The 5,219-nt window shown below is 42.5% G+C and overlaps 1 non-coding gene across 1 annotated transcript; it reads left to right on the top strand.

Moving 5' to 3' along the window:
- Positions 1–345: 345 nt before the first annotated feature.
- trnat-ggu (transfer RNA threonine (anticodon GGU)) lies at positions 346–418 on the top strand. The gene has a single exon. It is a non-coding gene; the product is annotated as a tRNA-Thr (tRNA).
- The last annotated feature ends 4,801 nt before the right edge of the window (positions 419–5,219 follow it).

Raw genomic sequence — 5,219 nt, 5'->3', positions numbered from 1 at the left:
TCACTGTTTTTCATACATTTGCAAATGCAAAAATATGCTTTGCAACCATTCTCCTTGGTGTAGTTTTAGTTGTTAACCCCCTGTCATGTTGGCTGTCATCCTTTCAAGATCGCAAAATCTAACGGCCAAGAGAGGGCCCAGATGTTCTACAAATGAATCCAGTCCTGTTACCTGAACAGGATAAGGATGGTGGAGGTTTGCTCGATTCTGCTCACAATGAAAACACTTACAATCTTGCCAAGAGTATTTGCCATTGTTTTTCTTTTCATTACAAGCAAAAAATTAAACCAATCCAGGGACCCTCTTCTCAAAATCCGTTATTTACCTGATAATGTTACACTATGAGGCCCCGTAGCTCAGTGGTTAGAGCACTGGTTTGGTAAACCAGAGGTTGTGGGTTCGTGTCCCACTGGGGCCTCCACTCCCTGAGAAGGGTTGTGTCAGGAAGGGCATCTGGAGTAAAAATTGTGCCAAACATATATATGTGTTCATATGAGAAGACAAGTTGTTCCCCCCCCTCCCGAAAGGGACACCTAATAATTTTATACTACTGTTCTATTTTCTTTTGTGTCCCCAAGTGCGCAGTTACAGTTGTAAAGGTAAATAACAGTTACAGTAGCTAAGGTTGCTGAAATGCATGGTGTGTTAGTCCAAAAATGCCAAAACAGACTTGACACCAAATGGACAATAAAATATAACGTAATCTAATGAGGAACCATAGATAACCCACATGACGTAAACTAATTAGAAAAAGAAAACAACAACACCTTCCTGCCACTGCTGCATTTATAAAACTTGTTGATTGCAACAGACAGCAGGTGTGACAAAAGAATCTTCCCACCAACTCTCGCCAAAGAAACTGAACAACAAAATATGCACAGGCAGATAAAAATGATCATGCTAGTGCATCATTAACATGATAACGAGTCAGGTACAGTGCAGGAAAAGCCATTTATAATGATTTACAGCTATTTGCTAATGCATTTGTCTGCCCACCTGCTTTACCTGATAATGTGTATTGTTAAGCTTGATTTATCATTGTTGTATGGGAGTGAGTAAACACGGGACGAACTACTTTTACTTTAGTCCAGCAACCAGTGACCTATGTTCATGTTATTTTCCACTATTACAAGCTTTAACACATCAATATATTTCATCTCACAATTCCAGTCCTCATCTCAAAAAATTTTGACATTTAAACCCCAACAGATTTACAGCTGTTAAAATAATGCTAAGCAAGATGTGGAAGTGAAAAAAAAACCCTGAAAGGCAAATCTAGGCAAATCCTTCTGTGGCTTTCTTTCTTTTTTTTAATACGCACTTGCTACATGGTGATAAACTGCTGTTACAACAATTCCCAAATCCCAGGCTGAATTCTGAACAATTTACTCAGTGTTAGCCACAGTCACTTTTTTTAAATCAATGGATTACACGTTCAATAGTTTCTGGTGAATCATTTATTTATATTCTATAAAGTCTCATGAGAATTAGGCCTCAATTAATTTGTTAACCTAAAACTATCAAATCCCCTTACACCCTTCAGCAAAATTTTCATGCCTAATTTTGAAGCAAGAATTATGATTGAGGTTCTTTGTGGCTTTCATTTATTCTTATTTTCCACAACTTTTACAATTGTCAGGCTTCTTAAAGTGCCACATAAAACATAAACATAACATTTTGTATGTTGTCAAAGGAGAAGTCCGGTCATTTGGATTAGCAACGTATCCAATAGGATGTGTCATATGTACTGTACCTTGAAATTTTGAGGTTAATCCTCTATTATTTAATGGTGTTTTGAGAAGATTTTTATCGGCAATTACGAATTTTCATGGGCGCCGGCATTTTAGCGAGTCAAATGACCTACATGCGCGGATGTGGACATATTACATTCCGCAACAAAGGAAGCATTTCCGGTTTGAAGTGTCTTCACATGCGGTACCACCACGATCGGACACAGTAAAATACCTTACTGTATCGCGAAATTTTGCCAGAATTCTGATGGAAGAAATCCTCGAAATGTTCCATGGCAAGTTTTGCCCAGTAAGACAAAGAATCACTTAAGGACTGTAAATCGTAATGTCCGGAGAAAACCTACGCAGGCACGAGGAGAATATGCAAACTCCACAATTCTCCACAGTCACACACAACCACCCCCCCCCCTCAAAAAAAAAAAAATCCACAAAAATCAAACCCAGGTCCTCAGAACTATAAGGCTAACACTTTACCAGCTGAGCTATTGTGGAGGGAGTATTAACTTGAACCAAGCCAAAGATCATTTCATTATCACGGCCACCGTGGTGTCTAAAACAACCTTTCCCACAATATAAGGCCTACCTTTTACTGATGGGTTCTACCATACTTCATGGCTACGAGTGCTGTCCTCAGTGCAGTCCTCTGCTGGCTGGCCTAAACGTACTCCAAAATCAATAGGATGGATGAATGGTGTGTCCCGCGCTTTGGCCTCCGCATAGTCAGACTCGTGTCCTTCCTGTCCATAGAACCAACCAGAAACAAATGGAGGACTTCCAGGCAAAGGAATAATGTTCAGATTGGTTTTATTCTGAAAATAGGTCATTACCAAAAGGCAGTCCAAATCGAGGCAGAGGCACCGAGACGGCATCCTTCTACCAATATATTCACTCTTTCGCCTCTGAACATGTCCAAACCATCAAAGGCTCTCTAACTTTGTCTCAAAAACATCCAACTTTGGTTGTCCCTCTAATGAGCTCATTTCTAATCCTATCCAACGTGTTCACACCAAGCGAAAATCTCAGCATCTTTATTTCTGCTACTTCAAGTTCTGCATCCTGTTGTTTCTTCAGAGCCACCATCTCTGTCACGTCCCATTGGATCGGGGGTAGGACCCAAATGCAGGACTAGGACGATGCAAGGTAGTTCAAGGAGAAACGTTTATAATATGCCGAGGTCGGGGATCGAGCAGGCAGTCCGGTGCAGCCGCGTTAGTTGGGACGTCGGGCAAAGAGAGCAGGTGAGCGGGCAGGCAGGAGTCGGTACACAGGAGAACAATCAAAGCAGGCAGAAGTAACGAAGGAGTCAGGCTTACAAGGTTGGTCGGAGAACAGGCAAAGGTCGGTACACACAGGTTGTCGATCAGGGATACGAGTGTGCTGGAACGGGACATGAAGCTCAACGAACTGCCGGGGACCAATCGTCATCGGGGTGATATAAATACACAGACTAATCAGCCCACATGAGACGCAGGTGTGCGCCATAATCAGCGCACCCACGCAAGCACCTGCACAGCTCATGCTGGACCGGCAGGATCATGACAATCTCTAATCCGTACATCATGGCCAGCCTCACTGCTGTTTTATCAACTTTGGCCTTCATCCTGGTGCATACTCTTCTGTCACATAGAACACCAGACACCTTCCGCCAACTCTTCCACCCGGCTTTGACCCGTTTCTTCACTTCCTTACCACACTCTCCATTGCTCTGTATTGTTGACCCCAAGTATTTGAAGTCGTCCACCTTCGCTATCTCTTCTCCCTGGAGCTTCACACTTCCTCCTCCTCCCCTCTCATTCACGCACATATATTCTGTTTTACTTAGGGTAATCTTCATTCCTCTCCTTTTTTAACTGTTCTTCTGCCTGTTCCCTGCTTTCACTGCAGATCACAATATCATCTGCGAACATCATGGTCCAAGGGGATTCCAGTCTTACCTCATCTGTCAGCCTATCCATTTCTACCGCAAACAGGAAGGGGCTCAGCGCCGAACCCTGATACAGTCCCACCTCCACCTTAAATTCTTCTGACACACCAACAGCACATAACACCACTGTTCTGCTGCCCGCATACATGTCCTGTACTATTCCAACATATTTCTCTGCCACACCAGACTTGTGCATGCAATAGCACAGTTCCTCTCTTGGTACTCTGTCATAGGCTTTCTCTAGGTCTAGAAAGATACAATGTAGCTCCTTCTGACCTTCTCTGTACTTTTCCACGAGCATCCTCAAGGCAAATAGTGCATCTGTGGTACTCATTCTGGGTATAAAACCATACTGTTGCTCGCAGATACTCACTTCTGTCCTGAGTCTAGCCTGCACTACTCTTTCCCATAACTAAATTGTGTGGCTTATGGTCATTATTCCACTATAGTTTCCACAGTTCTGAACATTGCCTTTGTTCTTAAAAATGGGGACTAGCACACATAGCATGTTCTCTCCCGCTAGTATTCTATTGAATAAGTTGGTCAAAAATTCCACAGCCACCTCGAAAAATTGCTTCCATACCTCCACTGGTATGTCATCAGGACCAACTGTCTTTCCATGTTTCATTCTCTTCAGTGCCACTCAAACTTCTCCTTTACTAATCAATGCTTGCCTCTTCTACTCTACCTTCTCTCCCATTTTCTTGTGAGAAATTACCTGTTTTTTTCTGCATGTTAGCCAAAATGCCAGCTCGTTGTATTGCTGGATTTTGCTTGAACACTTGGGAGGATGGACAATTTAATCACACACAATACAATATAAGACAAAAAAATAACAAAATAGAAGTACAAAGATAGTTTACTAGCGTGTAACATGAGCTAACTAGCCAAACGACGTATAGTCACCAAACTCGAACAAATGTTATTTCCAGTGAAGGTTCCAGGAAGGCAGTGCAATGTCCGTGTACTTGCTTGTACTAAGCAGCAGTATTAATAAGCTCCGTCCACGTCTGATGATGTAATCCTTCTCTCAGAACATCATAAAAGAGCCGCATAATAATAATTAATATATATGTAAGTCAGGGGTGCTAAATGTGTCGATAGATGGCTGCCATTAACTGGTGGCTGCCGTTCGTCGGTTGCCGCCGGCCACTGTTCACTGGTGGCCCCGACGCGCAGGTGGGTCGGCCAGTGTGACATCTGCAAATGACGTTGCAGGCAACATGGCCGCCAGTAGGATGTCGAATGAGACTTTCACTAATGTGCGCTTTAATAAAACGCTACGCTTCAGACTCGTATTATCATCAAAGTGATTAATATTGTATGTAGCTTTGCCAATACCTATTTTAAAATGTATATATTGGTGTCAATTGCTCTTTAATGGCAAGTGTCAAACAACAAAATGCCTCAAAGACCAAGAATTGTAATTCACTTCATGCATCCCATTTCTATTCTTCCAAAAGTAACTAAAACCTTCACTTGCCTCACCAGCAAGTGTGTGCGTTGCGGCAGGTTCACATTTATCTTAACGTCGCCTCACTCAA

Source organism: Syngnathoides biaculeatus, chromosome 11 (assembly GCF_019802595.1).
Source record: "Syngnathoides biaculeatus isolate LvHL_M chromosome 11, ASM1980259v1, whole genome shotgun sequence".
In the NCBI taxonomy this organism is placed as follows: domain Eukaryota; kingdom Metazoa; phylum Chordata; class Actinopteri; order Syngnathiformes; family Syngnathidae; genus Syngnathoides; species Syngnathoides biaculeatus.
Note: the sequence above shows the minus strand (reverse complement) of the source record. Positions and strands in the feature narration are given on the sequence as shown.